At 32.8% G+C, this 24373-nt stretch overlaps 1 pseudogene across 1 annotated transcript in view; it reads left to right on the top strand.

Annotated features, from left to right (window-relative positions):
• The window catches only part of LOC143250319 (calmodulin-binding transcription activator 2-like), a 152961-nt pseudogene that overhangs the window by 91880 nt on the left and 36708 nt on the right, over positions 1 to 24373 (top strand). Inside the window, exons 5-11 of the transcript XR_013028142.1 lie at positions 530 to 601; positions 4641 to 4782; positions 11043 to 11089; positions 12292 to 13525; positions 14977 to 15103; positions 15729 to 15860; positions 19094 to 19188. The product of XR_013028142.1 is annotated as a calmodulin-binding transcription activator 2-like (transcript). The remainder of the gene's footprint in view (positions 1 to 529; positions 602 to 4640; positions 4783 to 11042; positions 11090 to 12291; positions 13526 to 14976; positions 15104 to 15728; positions 15861 to 19093; positions 19189 to 24373) is intronic.

Raw genomic sequence — 24373 nt, 5'->3', positions numbered from 1 at the left:
ACAGGTATCTTTTCCGAACCTGGTACTTAATAATTCACTGAATATGCTATAAAATCTAATGCCGTATTTAGAACTTTTTAGGACTGTTATTAAAATCTGCAGCGCCCTCTAGTAAACAAACAAATTACAATATTAATAATAAAACTTACAACAATATATTTATAAAGTGGAATATGGTGCAAAAAACATAACAACTGATTAGACTTATAGCAAGCTTCGTTGCCAATGCATATTGTTTTTTTTATTGTAAAACTATCATATTAGTCCATTCTCATTTACTGACTAGGTTTATGTTTAAGAATTTTGACGGCTTTTATTAACTTTTCTATTTTTCGGCTTTAGCTATGGAGCTGATTTTATGAAGCACGTTTCATAAAATATTATCTCTGAAAAATTAGCTTATAAAGCTATATAATTTTTCTATCTTCTAGTGTAAATGTATACTGTATAAAAACTCCTCTGTAAATGAAATATTGCACTGTTTAAATATAAAAACAACAAAATTCAGAAAGGTTTTCTTTATTTTCAGTGCATTTATGGATGTTATGTTCACTCAGCAATCCTTCCAACGTTCCATCGGAGATGTTACTGGCTTCTACAGGTTTGATAAAAAGAGTAATTTTTGTTTACGTGTAACTGAAACTCATAAATATAACAGGATGTAAAAATATTATATGAATAATATTAATTATTTTATGATGACAACTAGAAATTGGAAGTAATTTTAATCATCATAGAATTTACCAATTGCCGAAACATACCTTCAAAATATTTTTAAAACAGTACTTTTTTAACTTCATCACAAACATTTTTATAATAAAATAATTATTAGACTGTACAAAATATTCCAAGATTATCACTGTTGTTGTTTTTTAATAACGACTCATAATTTTTAATGTGAGAATTACAGTTATAGAATATTCACTTTGAAGTTCAAACTTTACTATTTAACAGAATGTGCAAATTGAGAATTATTTAGATACAGACAATATACTATTAAAATCAAGTTATAAGCTTATTTTAATTCCAAATATATATTAATTTTTTTTATTTTTTACAGTTTAAGATCATAATTACAAAAATTCATACAGTTATTTTAGTAATACCTTTTTAATTACATTAAATTAGGAATTGGATATTTTTTTGTAAATTCTTGAATAGTGAGCATGTACCAGAAAATTGCAACTTAACTAATGTTACCATTCCATTCAATGGGATGTGATAAAAATTGCCCAAGTTATTACAGGCCTACTGCATTTACATGAGTGATGGAACAAGGTTTGAAACTGAAAAAAGATGCTTTATAAAATCATTTTAGAAAGGTGAAAATTTTATTGGATAGTTAACATGGCTTTACTAGAGGAAATTCTTGCTTAAATTACTATACTTTAGAAATTCTTTGAATATGTTTCTGCTTATGTAGATGAGAGAAAATGATTAGGTTTAGTGTATTTGACAAGGTTTGAATGGCTTGTTAAAAAATGAGATATTTAAGTGAACCAGAGATGTCTCATTGGATAGAAAAGTAGTCAGGTGGAAGAAAATGTAGTTCAGTCAAGCAGAGGTGAACTTTTCAGCAAAAAACGTCCTTGCACTTATATAAACATACAACAAAAGATTTATCTATATGTGTGATTTATAATATGGTTAGTTAAAAAAAATTCACAATTTCCTTTTCAAATACCAGTATAGCTGGGATTTTTTTTATAATCATGTCTAAGTTGGGATCTTTTTAAAACACATTAATACTATAATATTTTAAATTAATATTGTTAATATTATATTTCAAATACTGGATGTTAAAGTGTCTCAATTGTCACAGCATTCAACACTTATACAAAAGTGTTCTATTCTAATTCAATTCAAGTAATGATTTTATGTTATTTTTTTACAAATGATCATATATACAGCAAATTCTTATGATGCAATGGTAGATTAGATAAGGGATTTGAGAAAGTTGTTAATGTTTAAATTGCAAGATGGCATGTTTACAGCATCAAACTATCTCAACTTATAATTCCAATTAAACACTTTTAATACGATTCATTAGATGAATTATAAACTAAAATTCTGGATAAAACTAAAAGTAGTTCAGAAACAGTAAAATAAAAGAAAATACTGTCAACAAGAGAAAGGAAAAACAGATGTATAACAAAAAATAAAGAAAGTCTAATAAATATTAGGATAACTAGATCAGGGGAAAACAGTTGACACAGTCAAATAAAGTTTCTGTAGAAACAAGGCAAAGAAGATAAAATGGTGCTGAAGGACATGCAGATTGGTTCTAGCCCCCTACATATTTCCCATGCATTTATCAGGTACATCACTGAGTAAATATATATTAAACAGGTAGGTAAAGAAGAAAGAAGTTCATAATTGTACTCTTAGCAGTTGGTTTTGTTTTTGCCTTCCATTCTGTTAAAACTGAAATACATTATGCACATAAATATCAGAATTGGATAATCTGTACAGTACATCAGCCAATAACATTTCATAAACTGGATACATTTATCCTTAATCAGTCATAGAGGTTACACAACCAAGTCTATCTGATTAGCTTAAAAATGATGGGCAGTAATGTTGCTGAGTAACTTATATTCATGATCTTATTGCCAACAAGAACAAGCATTGTTAAGATAGTTTGTCCAGTTGAAGAATATTTTATGGTTGCTCAGATTATGTTAGTCATGGTGTGTCTGGTTTTTGAAAGTATAACAGAAGCCATATTGGTTCAATAAAAACAGTCAAATATTTATAAGTGCAATATTGATGAGAATGACTTTAACAATGTTATATAAAAATAGGATTTTGTCTTTTAGTTGTGCATTCTATTAAACCACCCACATATGTTGTTATGTTGTGCATTATATTAAACCACCCACATATGTTGTTGTTATGTTGTGCATTCTATTAATCCACTCACATATATTGGTGTTATGTTGTGCATTTTATTAAATCTCCCACATATGTTGTTGTTATGTTGTGCATTCTATTAAACCTCCAACATATGTTGTTGTTATGTTGTGCATTCTATTAAACCACCCACATATGTTGTTGTTATGTTGTGCATTCTATAAAACCACCCACATATGTTGTTGTTATGGGATTTTTAAGTTCTACCTACTGAAATATTGAAAAAAAATTGAGGTTATAGTTTCATTGTATTGGTGATTTTTCAGACCAGATTTCTAGTATTTTGTTTAGTCTTGGCAAGGACATTGAAATGTTGGATCTTTCAGAAGAGGGCTATTAGGATGATACTTGAGATAAAAACGTTTTTATGTGAGGACAGTTTAAGATCTCTGAAAGTGTTTTTATTTTAAAAAGGAAGTTAGAAGGGATCTGATTGAAAATATTGTTAAGAGAATTGATAATGTTAATGCATTGTCATTTTGTTTTTTCCATATTTAATGGTGAAACTGGTAAGACTAGGGGATACAAATATAAATCTTGGCAGGGAGGGGTCATTTTCAGCTAAGACATTTTTATTTTTCTAACAGAATGATTGTTTTTCGTAACAGATTGTCTTCAGGTGTTATGGGTGGATTAAAAATTAGGGAGTTTAAAGGATGGCTTGATAAATATTTGAGTGATAAAGACTAGCATTGATGGGTTTCTTTTAAGTTAATTGTTTGGCTTAGATGTAACTAAGTGTAGGAACTTATCAGTTTTACTGCATGCACACCGATCAATTTATGTTAGGCATTTTGTTATGAGTGAATTTTGTCTTTGTGTTCATAATTCTTAACTTAATGGAAAGTGTTACTGTGTTATAAATTATGGAATTGAATTTATCTCATTGTGATTGTAGCCCAGTAATAAATCTAATTATATTTGGTCTAATATTCTTGTGCTCATCATCAAATCTGAACCATTAGAGACACAACTTATAAGTTACAAATTCCTTAAATAATATATCTACTCATATAAATTGCTCTGTCCTTTGCTACTAGAACCCCTGGTTAGTAAATGTGTTCTGTGATAATTTCACTCCTATATTTTAATGAATGATTTGACAGTTATAGATATTTATGTATAAAAAGCTAGTGAGCCCATTACAAAACACATTTTTAATAACACCTTTAAACAGCAGATACCAATCAAGCCACATAAACTTAAGCAGCTCAATTGTTTGAATTTTGAAATTTGCTGCTGCAGTCAGAAATTACAAAAAGCGTTGTTATGTTTTTGCTTTGAACATATTTTTATTTTATATAATAAAACAAAAGTATTCATTGTAAAAGTAAAGTGTAAAGATTATTGTAATTTACACTCCACTGTCTTCAGAATGCAAGTTGGAGTAATTTACAAGACTTTAAGCATGTAACATAAACTGAAATTTAAATTGTTTTAACCATGGATTGTGGAATCTCAACAGTGATCACAGGTTTAAATTGTATGTTTGATAAAATTAACTTTATGCTTGACATGAGTGTCAGAAAAGTCAGTAAATGACAAAATTTGGCTTAATAGAAAAATAGAAAATTTTCACATTTTACTTTTAAAAGAACCCATCAGATGTTAAGTGAAACTCAGTTAAAATGTTCAATTTTAGGGTACATGCTTGTTAAAGAACATTGTGTAACATTTTTGTTGAATTATAGAAAGTAACAGAAGAAATCCTTCATACAATCTTTCAGAATCCTGATATTGTACTAGTCCATTATCTAAATGTCCCCTACAGTGATGACAATAAAATTCTCATCTCTCCCAGTCTCAGTTACTGTGCTGATAAAAAGGAATGGACTAAGGAGGAACTGGTGATACAAGTAAAACCGATGTGTAAGTCTACTCTGTAGAATACTGCTATCTTACAGTTTGGAAGTATTGAATTTTAGTTTGTTTAACAAAAGTATGATTTATACATTTTTAACTAGTGTTTTATCTCTTCATCACACATATGTTTTGTACATGCTTATCTACTGACTCCCTAATTTTACTTAAAGAAATTGTGCTGTTGATTTTTTATTTTATATTTTGATGTAACATTCTGTATTTTCATTAGTTGTTTATGACCTTCCCATAACTTAAATAATCAGATTTACTTACTTGTAATATTATTATGTTGAATGTCTTCTCAATATCCAATTTCAATAGAAGATTACATAACTGTAAACAATTACATAAATATGCCTCTTTTTTACTAAGCTGGTTTCATTTATAACTAAACTTTCTCTTGATTTAATAAAGCATGTTAAACATTGTATGTTTTAATAATTTATGGTTGGGGCTAAGAAAAGAAGCTCTATTCTTATTTCATTGAGTAAGTTTTAAATTTTCTTCATCTGTGTACATAAGATGTGTTTGTTTGCATCCTAACTCCTCCAAGCCTATTGGGCCAATTTCAACCAAAGTTTGTGTGTAAATACTACAAACTATGGGGAACATTATAAGTGGTGACAGATGTGAACTTAACCATATTTATATGTTGTAAAGCCTCTATGTGAATTACCCCTAGCCTATTGAGTCAATCTCAAACAAGCTTGTCAGGTTGATGCTTTAAACAAGGCTGAATATTCTAAACAGATCAAAGTATACAATTGCTGGATCATTTTTAAACAACCATGTTTTACTCATGGTCAGTGAGATGTATGGTGTTAAACAGTGAGATTACCTGAAAATATTTATTTGTTGGTAGATGGAAAGTAAACTGAAAATATTGTTTATAAAGAAGGTTAGTTATAATTTTAAATATTTTAAAAAAGGTTTAAGTTCAAGTTATTACTTTAAAATACATAATTATTGTTAAACATAGATTTATTAAAGCTAAGTTTAAATATTCCTCATAGGTTGAAGGGTTTTTCAGATTGTTTTTTTAACATAACATTTCAAATTATTATGACATCAAATGTATATTTTAAAATTATTTTTAAGAAGATCATAAGTGTTGTGGACTTTAACCCTTGAACAGTGGGAATGTCGTAAGTAGCAGCAAATGATAGCTGCCATTTAAGGATCATATGTACAAATTATGAAGTAAGTAAGTAAAATAATTCAATCTTTATTGTTTAGAGAATCATTTGTCTCAAGTTTATGAAATTTTTAATGATGAGAAACCCATTTGAAATAAAAATGCACCTCAGAAGGGCTGGTATGGGTGTTAACACTTTTATCGATAAGCAGAGAACGACGTTTCAATCTTCCTAGATCATCTTCAGATGGCCTAGGAGGTTGAAACATTATTCTCTACTTGTCTATAAAAGTGTTAATATCCATACCATCCATTCTGAGATACATTTTTATGAAATTGTGCTTTTGGCGAAGTACATGCCACTGTTCTTTACTTTTGCCATGTTTTTTTTGTTTTTCTGGTTTCAGATTCTGGTTTTATACATGTATAGTAGTTATCATCCCTTACATCTAAAGATGGTCAACAGTTGATCTCTTTATATACAAATATAAGATGGTCAACAGTTGATCTCTTTATACACAAACATAAGATGGTCAACAGTTGATCTCTTTATATACAAATATAAGATGGTCAACAGTTGATCTCTATATATACATAAGATGGCAAGAGTTGATCTCTTTATACACAAACATAAGATGGTCAACAGTTGATCTCTTTATACACAAACATAAGATGGTGAACAGTTGATCTCTTTATATATAAATATAAGATGGTCAACAGTTGATCTCTTTATCTTCAAACATAAGGTATTTAACAGTTGATCTCTTTATCTACAAACATAAGATGGTCAACAGTTGATATCTTTATATATAAATATAAGATGGTCAACAGTTGATATCTTTGTAAACAAATATAAGATGGTCAACAGTTGATCTCTTTATATACAAATATAAGATGGTCAACAGTTGATTTCTTTATATACGTGCATAAGATGGTCAACAGTTTATATCTTTGTATACAAACATAAGATGGTCAACAGTTGATCTCTATATATACAAACATAAGATGGTCAACAGTTGATCTCTATATATACAAACATAAGATGGTCAACAGTTGATCTCTATATATACAAACATAAGATGGTCAACAGTTGATCTCTTTATATACAAACATAAGATGGTCAACAGTTGATCTCTTTATATACAAACATAAGATGGTCAACAGTTGATCTCTTTATATACAAATATAAGATGGTCAACAGTTGATCTCTTTATACACAAACATAAGATGGTCAACAGTTGATCTCTTTATATACAAATATAAGATGGTCAACAGTTGATTTCTTTATATACGTGCATAAGATGGTCAACAGTTTATATCTTTATATACAAACATAAGATGGTCAACAGTTGATCTCTTTATATACAAATATAAGATGGTCAACAGTTGATCTCTTTATATACAAACATAAGATGGTCAACAGTTGATCTCTTTATATACAAATATAAGATGGTCAACAGTTGATCTCTTTATATACAAATATAAGATGGTCAACAGTTGATCTCTTTATACACAAATAAGATGGTCAACAGTTGATATCTTTATATAATAAGATGGTCAACAGTTGATTTCTTTATATACGTGCATAAGATGGTCAACAGTTTATATCTTTGTATACAAACATAAGATGGTCAACAGTTGATCTCTATATATACAAACATAAGATGGTCAACAGTTGATCTCTATATATACAAACATAAGATGGTCAACAGTTGATCTCTTTATATACAAACATAAGATGGTCAACAGTTGATCTCTATATATAAGATGGTCAAACATAAGATGGTCAACAGTTGATCTCTTTATATATAAACAAAGATGGTCAACAGTTGATCTCTATAAGATGGTCAACAGTTGATCTCTTTATATACAAACATAAGATGGTCAACAGTTGATCTCTATATATACAAACATAAGATGGTCAACAGTTGATCTCTTTATATACAAACATAAGATGGTCAACAGTTGATCTCTATATATACAAACATAAGATGGTCAACAGTTGATCTCTATATATACAAACATAAGATGGTCAACAGTTGATCTCTATATATACAAACATAAGATGGTCAACAGTTGATCTCTATATATACAAACATAAGATGGTCAACAGTTGATCTCTTTATATACAAACATAAGATGGTCAACAGTTGATCTCTATATATACAAACATAAGATGGTCAACAGTTGATCTCTATATATACAAACATAAGATGGTCAACAGTTGATCTCTTTATATACAAACATAAGATGGTCAACAGTTGATCTCTTTATATACAAACATAAGATGGTCAACAGTTGATCTCTATATATACAAACATAAGATGGTCAACAGTTGATCTCTATATATACAAACATAAGATGGTCAACAGTTGATCTCTTTATATACAAACATAAGATGGTCAACAGTTGATCTCTTTATATACAAACATAAGATGGTCAACAGTTGATCTCTTTATATACAAACATAAGATGGTCGACAGTTGATATCTTTGTATACAAACATAAGATGGTCACAGATGATGTCTGTATACAAACATAAGATGGTCAACTGTCAGTCTATTTATGTACAAAGATTTAATACTTTGGTCTTCTTTTTTGCATGCATTCAAGATTTTTCCCATCACATTCTAAATGTCTATCCACATCTTCACCTTCTATTCTAGATTGTTCTCCATATTAGCAGCTTTTACTTCCTACAGGCCTTAATCACTGCAGTTCCTTGGAATATCTCAGGTTAAGTTGTAGTTGAACACCTACTATCTTGTTTACTTTTGCTGTTTTAGGTAAATATTTGTCTAGTTAATCCTTTGAGTTTTTCTAAACTTTTGTCAGAGGGAGATTTTAATCGCTTATCTGTAACTTTAATCGATTCAAATTCATTTTCAACTGGACAACTTCCTTTGAAGACATACATATGTTTGTTTAGTTTAATTCAGCCATCCTCATTAGCTGGATAAAACAACTGGGTTTGTCTGTAAATATCTTTGTAAGTTTGAATAAGTTTCACCATTCATCCTGAACTTGTTTCTAGAAGCTTTCTTTTCACATGATAATGTGTTTGACAAGACCACCATTTATGATTGGTAGTTGTGAGGGCTCTTTGTTGGAAGGTTGTTTAAACATTTCTAAGATTTGATTCTACTAAATGTATAGCTTGTCACTCATTATTCCATCCATTATTTTAAAATTCAATTCAAACTGCGTGATATTCCTTATGTGTGATACCTTTCTTGTCATAGTTTATTCTTTTCTTGATTAGGTGATATTGAATCAAGGTCCTGAATTCTATAACTTGAAATAGTATCTTGAGTAGTACCTAAAGGTCACAAATTCATAAATGACCACTAATGCTCTACAACAAATTGGTTCTTTTATTACATATTGTATAGTTAACTTAAAACTGGAATTTTCAAGCATATGAGGAGAAAGACTTTACTGGTTACATCACTGCATCAGCTTGGTTGTGTAACTACAAGAGATGGGTCCTCCACATAAAATTTAACTGGGTCCCTCAGATTTATTCCCCTTATAGGCAGTTCTTAAACATATCAGGTTCTCTGGGCCCACTTTTGGCTCAGACCTCCTTTGCCATTGCATATTTATGCTATGGCATCTGCAGTTTTAGTTTCCAAATGTATTGTCTTAGTGTTGATATTCTTTAGTACATGTTTGACCTTTTGTTATTATTTTTCTCTACATTGGTTTCTTCAATTTTGTCATTATAATGCTTCTTTACTTCATTAACATCCTTTTCTGTTTCTTTATTCTTGTTTTTATAAAGTCTTTGTGTTTATCTCCCATGTTTTTTTCTGGTTCAATCTATTTATGTCCTGTGGCTTCTTTGATCTTGTCTTCAATCAAGTTGGTTTTTGTTTTCACTGATTCTGTAAGTCTTATGCCTTGTTCTTGTAATGCCTCTCTTAAATTCCTGTGTCTTCATTGTTTTATCTTAATTTACTGGCTTTTTTTCTTTATTATCTCTTCTGTTTCATCTCTTTCTTTAAATTTTCGATCTTATTTTGACCTCGTATCATTATCTTGAAGTTCAGTTAGGATTCTAGTCTATTTCCATGTTTCTGGTCTTCTTGTTGCTGCTGTGGGACTGTTGGGTAAAACAAAGAGTGCAATTAGGTCCAGTCCACATTAGCTATAGTGACAAAAACATTTTGTTTCTTCTATCACAAGTTCTTCAAGTAAACTAATGTTCACTGTTAGGTCCAAGTGCACATCAGATGCTAATATAGCAGTTTCATTTACTTGTAAATTTCTTGTTTTCTTCAAACTATGAATTTCTTTTCACTTTGTTGGGAACACAGATTATTGTTCCAAAGCTAAAATAAACAAACTCCAACTGGTAATAAGTCAGTACTTGAGACTCAGTCTAACCTACTAACAGGCTTTTAAATTTTGACAGATCATTCTGCTAGCTGATTAGTCTTTGACTAGTAGTTGCTAATCAATATTAAACTGTTGTTGAATGATTAATTTTGTATCATTTCTGACAGATCAGTCATGGGCAGTATATATATATATATATATATATATATATCAGCTAAATTTAGGCTTTGATCAGTATTTGCTCCTTATTATTAAAGTGGTACTATGTGATGAGTGTTTGTAGTTAAGCATAAAACTACTTAATGGGCTATCTGTGCTCAGCTCACCACAGACTTACTGCTGTGCCAATGGGGGGCAAATGATGAGTCATGAATCAGCTCTGACTGATAGTCTTTGTTCTTGTACAAGCTGGTTATTAATTGATCTGTATTTGATAATCATTACTGAAGTATCATTAATAATGATGCATGAACCAGTCCTGATTGGTTCATCAAAGTCAAACATTGAAATAGGTACAAAATAATTTTCAATTAATCTTAACTCCAATAGAATGTAGATAACAAATGTATTTTGTCCTTAAGGCTGAAGCACATACTGATAATTGATAAAAGATATATTCTCAACTGTTTAGTTGTAGGCTATTCAATGTAATATTGGAAGTTACATCCATTTAAAGGTAGGAAATCTATTATCAAACATGAACTGGTCCATGTGAACATAGGTTATTTAATAAAATAAAAATGTTTAATTCAGGTTATATAATTTATTGAATTGGTATTTTTTTTCCCAGTTTCTAGTGAGAATGAATCAACTTTGAACAATGAACTGGAAAGTTCAGTAAGTATAAAAGTTTTCCATATATTTTTTCTGGAGCTTATTTTAATATTATTAAATAATAAATTATTTAACAAGATTTATTTGACAAGAAAACAAAAAAGTGTTCATGTATTTGCTTCCTTATAAACAGTTTCGCATGATCAATGATGTAGTTCTAGGTAAAAGAGAAAATTGTATCATGATCAGATAGATTTTTAATGAAATCCAGAAAATTATAATTTATCTTCTCAGTGTTTTGTCTGTATTTCATTAACTTACTTAATGTTCAATTCATATTTTCTTTCATTTAATCAATAATTTATAACAAAAATATTAAAAATGAATCTCTTAAAAAATATACATGGATGCCATCTAGGCCTTCCATAACTCAGTTATGTCACCACATGCACATGGCATATATTGTGTTATATAATGTTAATAACAATTTTGTTTTTTATCAAGCATAAGATCACACTATGGGCTATCTGTAATGTGCCAACAGTGGGTATTGAAACCTAGTTTTTAGCATTATCAGCCTTCGTACTTCTGACCCACTGGAAGGCAGAAACAACTGGTAACATTTTTTTCAAGATTCATTTATTATTATGGTCTTACAACACTAGTCCTTCCATACAACTCTCATATCACACATACATAGCTCAATCTACCATTTGCTTACAATACTTGTATAAAATCTCCAATTTTTTAGTGGTCATTTAACATAATGCCTTTTTTCCCAGTAATTTCCAGAGACATTTCACAAAAGATGTTGATTATATCAACCCAAATATTATGAAGAAGCCTCTTCATACTTGTTTGAAACTTACTAAAAGGTCATGACAGCTATTCAACAAAAAATCAAGCCAACTGTGATGTGGCACAGGGTTTGCAGCTTCTATCTTTTCTGCTCAGCCAAATGACAAGTCACGAGAAGAAAAGTTAAAGTTATGATAATATAACTGAGGGTTATTTATTAGTGAAAGATCACTGAGAGATGAAAACTCACAACATATAATTAGCTCTTCTTGTAAAGTGATGTATGAATAACAGCAGAAAATACTCATTATTATATCTGGTACACCTTTTTTATGTATTAAGAGCTCACTCAGTTTACTTAGTGATAAATATATCTGGATTTTTTTTACACCAAGCTGATAAGTACCAACTTATTGAATAGATATTGAAATATTTGTGTATTTCTTTTTTCCATTGTAAAAAAGCAGATAGCAGAAACCGTCGAAGCTGTTGTTCAACAACTTATGGGAAAACAAAGAAACAAGGTTACAATAAGAACACATGAGTGCTCATGTGACACAAAAACTCCCTCCAAGTCCTCTACCATCCCAGAGTCAGTGATAGGTGAGAGTAGAAAAGGTAGTCACACATTACGTCGTATCATCTCTCCACGGACAAAGGCAAAAGTTACTGGAGACCCAGCTAGAACTAAGAGCATTGCTAAAGCTTCTATATTCTCATCAACCTTGGCTCAGACTTCCATTTCTCAAACAGAAAGTCATAAAATAAAGACAGATATTATTTGTGCTACAACAACAGTAGGTACTCCTGCAGTATTACAGCACTCTAATGGGGTAACCTTTGCCACTCCTTGTAGGTCAGTAGTGCAGAATGAAACATCTGAAGAAGACACAGTGCTCACTACTTCCTCTAAAGCTACAGGTATCAACACAGATACTACTACATCTGCCACTGCTTCTTGGATTTTAAACCTTTTGCCATCTGCAGGGGAGTGAAGGGCTTCTAATTCTGAATAGTGCTGCAGTAGCAGCAAGTATAGGGTTGAATTCTGCTTCTCTTACTCCTGTTACTTTATTATGTGGCCAGGATGTAAGTGCTGCACTTACAACAGCTGCAAGTATTCCTAACCCTAATTCCATGGACATACCAGACTCTTTGTCATCACCAACAGCAAAATGCACCTTCAAAATCAAACCACAGTCTCGAGTGAAACTGAGTAGTTATCTCAAGGATGAAGCTACAGACTTTAGTTCAAACGTGTCTTCTAACAAAGATCCAAATTTGAGTCACACTCTTCACGATTTTGCTCTTGATCTAGATGGAAACTTGACTCTGTTACATGACGCCCACAGAACAACTTCAAATCTTCTCTCCACTTCTCCTCTTTGTATTAAAACAGAGCCTACCAACCACCCAGATTTAGATCATGTAGATCTTGCTCCCATGGACTTTATTGATAATGACCTCTCGACCCCTGATGATGAGGTTTTTAACCTTGACACCTTTGACATGCTCACTGACCTCCCAGACCTAGAAGATTTCCACTCTGACCTAGTATCTAGCAGTGAACTAGTTGGATGCTGTAGCAGCTTATCTGGTGTGGGTGTTGGTGCATCTAAAAATCACCATCAGAACCCCCCTGACGTTCAACTTGTTTCACAATACATCACTGACTATTCTCCTCACTGGTCTTATACAGATGTAAGTATATACTGGTCAGTGTTCATATTTTAAATGATGGTTTAATATTTTCACTGCCATGTTTATAGACAAAGATACTCTCCAAAACCCAGGTTACTTGTGATATACACAATAAAAAAAATCTAAAAGTCAAATTTGAATATTTTGTTATATGTATGAAACCTGAAATTGCTAGACTTTGTGAAGCTGGGAGAATAATACCCTTCATGATCATACACAAACTCTGAAATCCCATGGTATAGCCCCAGCTGGGGATACATATATAGGTATATCAGGTGGTTAACTATATAGAATCTTTTCTCCACATTCAAAACCACATAGTCTATGGTTAGCAATATCATTTGATCCATAGGCATGACCAAGCATTATATAACTAACAATTAGAATTGTATACTCTATAATTTAATGTAAAGATTTATTGTAATTTATTTTACAACTAATAATTTACATGTAACGTAATGTTATAGTCTAATACAAGAATGTAGAACAATTATTATTTGGAATAATTAATGGTACAGTCTAATATATATTAGAATATAACACAATCTATATTCAGGATAATTAGTGTTATAGTGTAATATACGAATGTACAACAGTTGTGATAAAGGATAGTTAATGATACAGTCTATCATAAAGATGTTACACAGTTATGATACAAGTGATGGTACTGTCTGATATAAGAATATAGAACAATCATTACACATGATAATTAATGGTACAGTCTAATATAAAAATGTAGAACAATTATGATTCAAGATATTGATGGTATAATCTTTCTTAAGGTGTAACACAATCACAGTTCAGAATAATTGATGGTACAGTATAAAATAAGAATGTAACACAACCGTGACACTAGATAATTAATGGTCCAGTATAAAATAAGAATGTAACACAACCGTGATACTTGATAATTAATGGTACAGTATAAAATAAGAATGTAACACAACCATGATACTGGATAATTAATGGTACAGTATAAAATAAGAATGTAACACAACCGTGATACTGGATAATTAATGGTACAGTATAAAATAAGAAAGTAACACAACCGTGATACTGGATAATTAATGGTCCAGTATAAAATAAGAATGTAATACAACCACGACACTTGATAATTAATGGTCCAGTATAAAATAAGGATGTAACACAACCACGATACTGGATAATTAACGGTACAGTCTAATATAAAGATCTATCTCATTATGTGTTTCTTACTAGGTATTACATTCTAATTAGTTTCATATAATAATCTAAAAGTTGTACATTTGAAAACAATAGCAGAAAGCATTGCTGTGTAGCTCAGTTGCAGGTTGTTGTTTTTTTTTCTTTTTTGAATTGTTTTAAATGGTATGTTCTGACAGTTGTAATTGATGTATTTTACTGTTAGTGCTAAGAAGAATTAACTTGTGTAAAACAATAAAATATTACACGTCCTTGTTAATTGTTACAAGGGTGGAGCAAAAGTGCTGATCACAGGACCATGGAATTCAGAAACTTCCATATATACAGCCATATTTGATGGTGTTAATGCCCCCACAACCTTGATACAAAATGGAGTTCTTCGCTGCTTTTGCCCAGGTGAAGATTATATCAGTTATTTATGGACTGGTTACTATATTTTGAGAAATTTTTGGATTTATATATTTAAGAAAAACTTTGCCTTCCATGTTAAACAGTTGTGACTTTATTGTTTACTGGTTTAAAAGTATTTAAATGTTTGTTACTTACATGATGTTTGAATTATAATTTGTTTAGCATTTTTTTCCCTTTATAATATGTCATGATAGTTAATTACTAACTACATTGCACTTGTTTTAATTAGCCAAGATCCATCTAATTCCAAGCTAGTTCTTCCACTACTTAGGGAATATTTCCTGTTCCTTGATATGGATATTTTAAGATATTTTTAGTTTATATTGAAAATAATACAAATTTGTGAACTCTTAGTAATTATTATATAATGTTGCACTCATAATAAAATTGAATGTTGAACATCAAAAGAATGGTGTCACAGCATTCTTTATGAAGTTGAGTATTGTACACCAACTGAATGGTGTCATAATGTTCTTTATGAAATTGAGTGTTGTACACCAACTGAATGATGTTACAATGGTCTTTATAAAGCTTAATGTTGTACACCAACTGAATGATGTTATACCTTTTGATAGAAAGAGTTATCTACATGATATAAAATATTTTCTAGCCCATGAAGCTGGCATGGTAAATCTACAAGTGGCTTGCCAGGGTGTTGTAGTTTCCAACTCCGTTGCATTTGAATATCGTAAAAGAACCATGGTGTGTGTCCTTAATGAACAGGACTGGTTTTCTGTGGATGGTAAGTAGTTCATTTTATTATAATGTTTTATTATATTAATCAGCTTGGGATGTTTTAAGATTGTATAGACCTAGTCTACATCATGCAAACTTTGGTGCTCATGTTTTAACGTTCTCATGATTCTTGATGAGTTTTTCATGCATGTATGTAATAGTTTCTCCATATCTGTGTCCCTGGTTGTATTTCATAAGTGATGTAGTTGTCAGTATTCTTCTCAGTGCATATGTATAGATTTTAACTTTTAGAAAACTTTGTTCTTGTGATAACAGGTTTCTTACAGCATCTGTAAGTTGTTTTAAGGAGCAACAAAATGGAGGAACTTTAAGGATGAAAAAGATACCTTTAAGCTGTTTTATAGAAAGTTGGTTAATGCTGTAGAAAGGAATATTGTGCTGTCTTGAACTTTTGCTTTCTAGCTGATAGATAAAACATTCATTAAATTCCTCCCACTAACCTAATTTTGGACTTGAAAGATTTGATTTGTTGAAAATTGCAGTATTTAACTGGTCACAGTTTGTTTGATTGCTCTGATTTCCTTAAGAATGATCAGGTAGGTTACATGAAATAATGGGAAGTCGAAAAAAGATTTTTCAAGAAGTGAGTTTGTATTATTTGCTTTCAACTGAACTAGAAGACATGGAAGAGACTGTATGCATTGTTTAACAAAATAAAACTGTGTATTTAAACACGTAAACAATTAAAACTGTGTATTTACAAAGAATGGTGCCTTTATTGAAAGACATCTGTATATACATGGAATTGACAAAAAGTGTCCCTCTTTAAAAATGTTGCTAATTTGTTATATCTTTATTAGGTAACAAAAATGTGTAAAACTATATGTTTTTAAAATGCACCCAATGAGATCTGTTCAACTATGAGTTCAAATCCTAATTTTAATACTAACTTTTGTAAATACTTGAACTTTTTGTGATTTCAGTTACATTTTTTTATTAAAGTGTTGTGAACCTGCCTGTAGTTTCTTAGATCTTATTTCAGTTAGCATATAAAATTTTCAAACAAATTCTGTGCAACGATCGAACATAAAATTTAAACTCAAAATAACACAAACCAGTTTCTCAAGTTAATATTTAGTCAGCATTCCCTTGGATTTCAGTATTGCTTCACCTTGACTTAACATGTTTTCAATGAGTTTGTGCAGATGTTCCTGAGTGACTGGCTGCCATCCTTCTTTGAGTACTTCAAAAAGTTTATCTTCCATGTTTGGCTTTTGATCTTTCATTAATGGGTTTAATTCAGCCCATAAATTTTCAGTTGGGTTGGTATCAATCAGGTGATTGACCTGACCAATCAATAACATCAATTATTTTATTTATAAAATATCTTTCAACAACTCCACAATTGTAGAGAAACTTCTTTGATCATTTTGTAGGGTAATTAGAATAAGAAGATATAAGAATCTGCAGAAAGGGCAAAATATGATAAAATGTAACTAATCATGAAAAGTTCAGCTGTTTATGAAAGCTAGTGTTAAAAGGATTTGAGATCAAATGTGAACAGGTTTGATCAAGTACATTCAAAAACATATAGTTTTAAATATTTTTCTGTTATCTAATAAAAGATATAATAAAGGGGGCACTTTTTTGTCCACCCCACAAGAAGTTGTGTTGTTTCAGACTCAGACTGAAAAAATATGTAAATAATAGCACTATTCCTCTCATGGCACATGAGTATTGATTATTCCTTCTTAAAAATAAGGAAGATTATAACCTCTAAGAGTTACCTTGACATCCTAGTGGAAAAGATCTATGTTTACTCTTACTTAGTATGTACAACTTCACAGTAGTGTGCCTGTATATCACCTGATTTCTTGATGAAATTTCATAATATACAATATTGTGCAAAAGTATTAAGACAAATTAATATTTTGTAATTCTTTCCATTTTATGGGGTTAATTCTTCTGTATCATTACAGAATGTAAATTTCAGCAATATGGTAATGTTTCATTGATCCCTGTTGACAATTGAATGAACCATTGTGAGAATAGTTATTCTTTATAATTCTCATATTCTTCTCATATATTCTCTTATACCACTAACATTTGAATGATCATGCTGATCAAACTTAGGGTGTGAAATAACTGTCATGCTACCCCATGCAGTGTCTTAACTATATAGAAAGTAGTAAGCATATGGTACTGGTATATTGTAGAAGAAATCAATTTAATAGTATTCTACAAATAAACCTTGATAACTACAGTGTTTAACACTAAATATGAAATTTTGTTGTCATACTACAGCCCAAAATGTACAGAGAATTGTAAGTAGAGCAAGGAGTTTTTATAAAAACTTTACTTGATGTTGCTTGGACTCTCCAACAACTTGCTGCAGACTTGAAATGCTCCCCACACACTGTCATGTACACCCTGGATTGTGAGATCGAAACACTTTAATTTGAAAATAGGAAAAGAAGAGACAGAACACAATATTCAATGATACTGATGTTATGTACTTTCATTTATCTAGCCTTTGGGCAGAAGGAAAACTGCCACTGATCTCAAAAATGAGATAAATGAACATGCATCAAATGAGATAAAAGTGTCCAGACTTACAGTATCAAGAAGACTCAACAAGAATGGAATATTTGGTCATGTAGCAGTTAAAAACCTTCACTATAATTCCAAATATTGTTAAGAGACTGAAATTTGTTAAAAAGTACAAAAGCTCAATTATTGATGATTGTAAGAGGATGTTATGGATAGATGAGTCAAAGTTTGGAATGTGTAGTTCATAGTGTAGATTCTACATCCAGCAGAAGAAAGGTGAAAGATACTTACCTTAATGCATAGTACCTACCATCAAGCATGGAGGAAGCAATGTGATGGTTTCGAGGCATTTTTCTGCTGGGGTAACAGGAGATATTTGCAAAATAGATGGAATAATGGACTATCATGATATACCCAGTAGTTTGCACATTACTGGTAAAGGGATTATTACAATGAAGATAATGACCCCCAAAGACTTGTATAGCCCATGCAGAAATTACTTACCTAAGAAAGAAGTTGCTGGATTCATTGAAATGATGCAATGACTCTTACAAAGCTTTGATCTCAACTCAGTCGAGCAGATCTTGGATTTGATAGATCAAAAAACTACTCCCAAAGAAACTTTATGAAGACTATAAGATTTTTATGGTTTCGGAAAAATTAGCACTGCTTGGCATATTCTGCAAATATTGCTGTGGTATTAATTATGTTTTTCCTTTTTATGTCTAGAGCGTGCATTACGGTTTTCTCTGTTGGAAAGACTTGAAATGATGGAGACAAAAATGATCTTTAAGTTACAGGAACCAGAAGAATTTTTAACACAAGTAAGCACAATCATGAACAAGCTATTGTTGCTGGTAAGTTTGAACTAAGCCTCAAGGTCAAAGAATATTTAAAATTGTTTGCAAGCTGAAGAAACATCCTGTTTCAAAAACCATTCATTCATCAAATTAACACTGTTCAATAAACCTTTTTAGTACCAGTATTAATAACCACAAGGTAAGAAATATGTTATTTTTTGAGTGTTAGTTTCATTGCAGTATGCCCAATGACAGGGTGGTATGTCTTTGAAATATACAGTAGAAAACTGAGTTTTGATAACAGTGATGGGCAGAGAACAGATAGCCCTTTGTGTAGCTTTGTATTTAACAACAAAAGAACAACAATGACATTACATATTGATTAAGATGTTTAGTAAAATGATATTTTTATTTTCTATATATTTTTCATTGTCCTGATTATTTTGCATTGTTAGTTTAATAGTTGGTTTTAGTACTAATTTAATTCTTCTAAGCTAGCTTAACCTTATGAATTATTATTGAGATTATATCCAAAAGTGTCATTAATAGTAAGGACATCTATCTCATGTATTAATGCATTTAACACATCTACTTAGAATGTTATGTTAAAATTAAATGTATATTAATTACTATTAATTTTTAACTCGGGTCTATGCATACAGTTTCTTTTAATCAGATAGAAGTTAATACAACCAAGTTACGAGCTTAAATATTAAATAAAACATGACACTTTAAAGGTTTATAATTGAAGTGTGGCAAACTTGTATTTTGCTTCTTTTGTCAAATATGTTTTAAGAATAAAAACAGATTGCCTAACTCGTTTCTCAAACATTGTCATAATTCCAAATAATTAACGTGCCAGAAAACCATCATATTAAATTTTTAAACAAAAAACAGTTCTGTACTTTTAGTTTACCTCCTCTGAGATCTAAACATCTACCAACGTATTTGCTGTGCATGGTGATCCATGAAGGGGAGGTGAGGATTCTGGTGGTTAAGGAATTCAACCATAAGATACCACTCTGGCCTTGAACTCATGTAGACAGGTGACCTTGGGGTCAATTGGCTGGTTCACTTGAGCTAGGATCAACCAAGTACCAGTGTTGGACCTTCTCAACAGATGTTGTGGACATTGTGTCTGATGCTGGTGTTTCGGTTAAGTGCTTACAAAATGCTGGCTTTGGTACATTGTCCTTGTTTGGCATTATAGTGCATCCCCTTGTAGGGCTCTATGGTGGGTGGAGTCAGTGGGCACAGAAAAATTCTTTCTTTATTATGGATCCTCCAGCTCAAAATAAAAATAAAACAAAAAGAAACAGATCATAAGTAAATGACCACATCTTGAAGATTCCAAACAACAGTTTTCAACTTAGACATATGTACCTCATTTTCTGATATTACATTCTTTGTCAGGCAAATATTTGGAGTAAATATCTTCTTTTTTTTGTTTAAGAGTGGACTAGAGGGGCTTGTTGGCTCTCATAAGTCAGTCAAAAGGCTACATTCTGAGGACTGCTTGGTGGAAACATGGACTAAAAAACAAAGTGACCTCCTCTTGTATTCAGAGGTCATTGAGGATATATCTATTGAGATTACTGCCCATGCCACTTTGAATTCATCATGAGGAGTTATTGTTGAGAGAGATTTCAAGAACATCCCCAAGTCAGATATCCTCACTTGTTACTTTACCCAAGGAGTTTCTGCAGTGTGTTGTATTTCCACTCACAAAGATAGTCCCCTCAGTGTGGATTCCTGTACGTGGTGAGGGAACCTCACAGGGAAGGTTCTGTTCTTTTAGTTTACCTCCTCTGGGATCTAAACATCCACACACATGTTTGCCATGTGTGGCAACCAGTGAAGGGGAGGAGAGGATCCTTGTGGTTGAGGGGTCCAACCCTAACACACTGCTTTGGCCTTGAATTCCTGTAGATGGGCGGCATTGGGGTGGTCCCTCTTGGTTCAATCAGCTGGTCCACTTTGGCTAGGGTCAACTAAGTACCAGTGTTAGATATTCTCAGCATTTGTTGTGGACATTATATCTGATGCAAGTGTTTGGGTATAGTGCTCACGAAACCCTGACATTGCTGCAGTGTCCTTGTTTGACATTGTAGTGTGTCCCCTTGTAAGGCTCCATTGTGGGTGGGGTCAGTGGGCACCGAAATTTCCCTCTCTTTATTATCGATACTCCAATAAAAAGTCTTAATAAAATAGTGATAAACAGTCTATAGGTAAACACCACATCTTGAAGATTCTGAGCAGCAATCCTCACCATCTATACCACCTATTGTACCTCATTTTCTTATATTGCATTTATTTTCAGACAAACATTTAGGGCAAATGACTCCCTTTTTCATTCAGAAGGGACCAGAGGGACTTGCTGGCTCTCCCAAAGTCAGTAAAAAAGCTTTGATCTGGTGACATATTGATGAAAACATCCACATCTCAACACAGTGACCTCCTCTTGCATTCAAAGGCAATTGAGGATATACCTCATGCCACTTTGAATTCATCATGAGAAGTTATTGTTGAGAAGGATTTGAAGAACATCTCAGAGTCAGATATTCTTGCTGGTTTCTCCATCTAAGGAATTTCTGCAGTGAGGCGTATCTCCACTTGCAAAGATGGAATTATGGTGCCGACCAATGTCCTCATTCTCACATTTATGTTACCACGTCCACCTGCCACCATCAAGGCAGGTTACCTTAATTGTAGAGTATGGCCATATATTCCAAACCCTCTCCGATGTTTCCAGTGTCAACAGTTCAGTCACTCGATGACGTCAGGTCGTGGTTCCTTAATGTGTGCTTGTTGCATTGGCAAGGACTATGATGCCTACAAGTGAGAAATGGACCCTCATTTCATCAATTGCAATGGCTCTCACCTGTCCTACTTTCGTTCTTGCCCTAAATGGTTGGAAGAAACGAGGTGCAGCGTTTGAAAATGATTCATAACATTACCTATCCTGAGGCTCAAAAATTGTTGTCCACCACCTCATCTTGGATGTATGCCACTGCATTTCATTCCACAACTACTATGGACGTGCAGACAGATCTCTCTGTGCCTCCTGCAGAATCATTCTCCAAACAAATGAAAGGTCTTTTGACCACCATGATAAAAAAGTTGATGAATCAACTTCAACACCTATTTTTGTCCTTTATATACATTCCACCACACCCCAAGATCCACATTCTTTGGTTCCATGTATAGGCATTTCCTCAGATGCATCTTCTTCTCTCACTCCAAGATGCAAATCAGTTATTCGTTCACATCCTCAGTCTCTGGAATCCCCTTCCAACATCAAAGATCTGCCCAACCGACCCAGGGCAGGATCCATGGAGGTCGATAGTCCTCTCTCGAATAAGGACAGTAACGAAAAAAGACATGGTCATAAGCAGAAGGGTTCTCCACCCAATTCGCCGACATGTAAATAAAAACGGCCACCCTGATACAATGGAACCGTCGAGGTTTACGTTCTACTTTGGATGACATCAAAGTGTTGATTGATTCTTACCATCTTATGTGTCTTTCCTTACAGGAAACATTTCTGAAATCTGTCAATACAGTCACCTTTTGGAAGTTTTCTGTGTATAGAAATGACAGGCTGTGTGATGGACGAGTGCATGGAGGGATGGCACTGTTGGTTGAACAGCATATGCCCAACCTGTCTTTGCCACTCGACACATCCTTGGAGGCCGTAGCCATCTGTGTTTCCTTGGGTCATACCATCAGGGTTTGTTTTCTCTACCTGTCACCTGGAGAGACATATGATCAATCAGACCTTGATGCTTTCGTTGAACAGTTGCCATCTCCCTTTTTCATCCTGGGGGACTTTAATGGACGTTATCCCTTCTGGGGAAGTGCTGATATTGATAGGAGGGGTCACTCTGTAGAGTGTATGCTCAATGATCACAACCATTCTCTTTTCAGTACTGGTTCTTCTACTTATTTCCATGCACCTAGTCAGTTCTTTACTACTATTGATCTCTCAATTTGCTCCCCTTCATTATTTTTCCATTTCTCATGGAGGGTTGACAATTACCCATGAGGCAGTAATCGTTTTCCTGTAATCTTGAGAGAGACTGGCTGTGGTTAATGGCACCCGTCCCGCGTGCCCCAGTGGAAACTGGATCAAACAAACTGGCCATATTTCTTGCAGACCTTGATCCTGCCATTGTCTGTAAGCTATCAATAGATGACTGTGTTGCAGCAGTAACAGATTGTATTATTCAAGCAACTGCTCAATGTATTCCTAAAACCTCAACACGTTTTCCACTATATCCTTGTCCATGATGGAATCCTGCCTGCCACATGGCAAGGAAGGCTCAAAAATGAGCTTGGGATACTTTCTGTAGATATCCCACACTCTTGACCCTCATTGCTTTCCAGTGGGCCCGTGCACATGTTCGATGTGTAGGACGTCAAAACCAGAAGGAATCTTGGATTAAGTTCACAACAAGCATATCTTCTACAACCAGTTCCAAAGTCATATGGGACAGGATTCGAAAGGTCAGTGGGCAATATAACTCTGTCCCACTCTCGATCCTTCTTTCTGATGACCAGGAAATAGTTGATACCTGGAGCATCGATGATATTCTAGGTAAAAGCTTTTGCTGAGTATCTAGCACTTCTGCTTCTTCTTCACCTTCTTCGCCATCAAGACTCAGGCAGAGCAACCACCTCTTTCCTTTCAAGCTGATTGTCTCTATGACTATAATCGTCCCTTTACACTGGTGAAACTCAAACTGGCCCTTCATCAGTCTGGCAGTACATTGGTTGGACGTGATGATATACACTATGAGATGCTGTGCCATCTATCTCCTGCTTCTCTTGCTATTCTTCTGATTGTTTATAACCAGATCTGGCAGGATAATGTTTTTCTGATACCTGGCACCAGGTTATTTTCCTACCTTTCTGCAAGCCTGGGAAGGATACCAAGATTCCTTCAAACTACCATTCGATTGCTTTGATGAGCTGTCTCTGTAAAACCCTAGAGAGGATGGTTGATGCTCATCTTGTTTGGTTCCTCAAATCAAACAACCTCCTCTTGCCCACCCAATGTGGGTTCCGACAACAGCGCTCCACCATGGACCACCTGATTCGACTTTAAATGTCGAATCAAATGACATCTTGTATCAAAATTCTTTGACATTGAGAAGGCTTATGATACAACATGGAGGTATGGCATTTTGTGAGACTTCCATATATGTGA

Source organism: Tachypleus tridentatus, chromosome 5 (assembly GCF_004210375.1).
Source record: "Tachypleus tridentatus isolate NWPU-2018 chromosome 5, ASM421037v1, whole genome shotgun sequence".
Lineage (NCBI taxonomy): Eukaryota > Metazoa > Arthropoda > Merostomata > Xiphosura > Limulidae > Tachypleus > Tachypleus tridentatus.
Note: the sequence above shows the minus strand (reverse complement) of the source record. Positions and strands in the feature narration are given on the sequence as shown.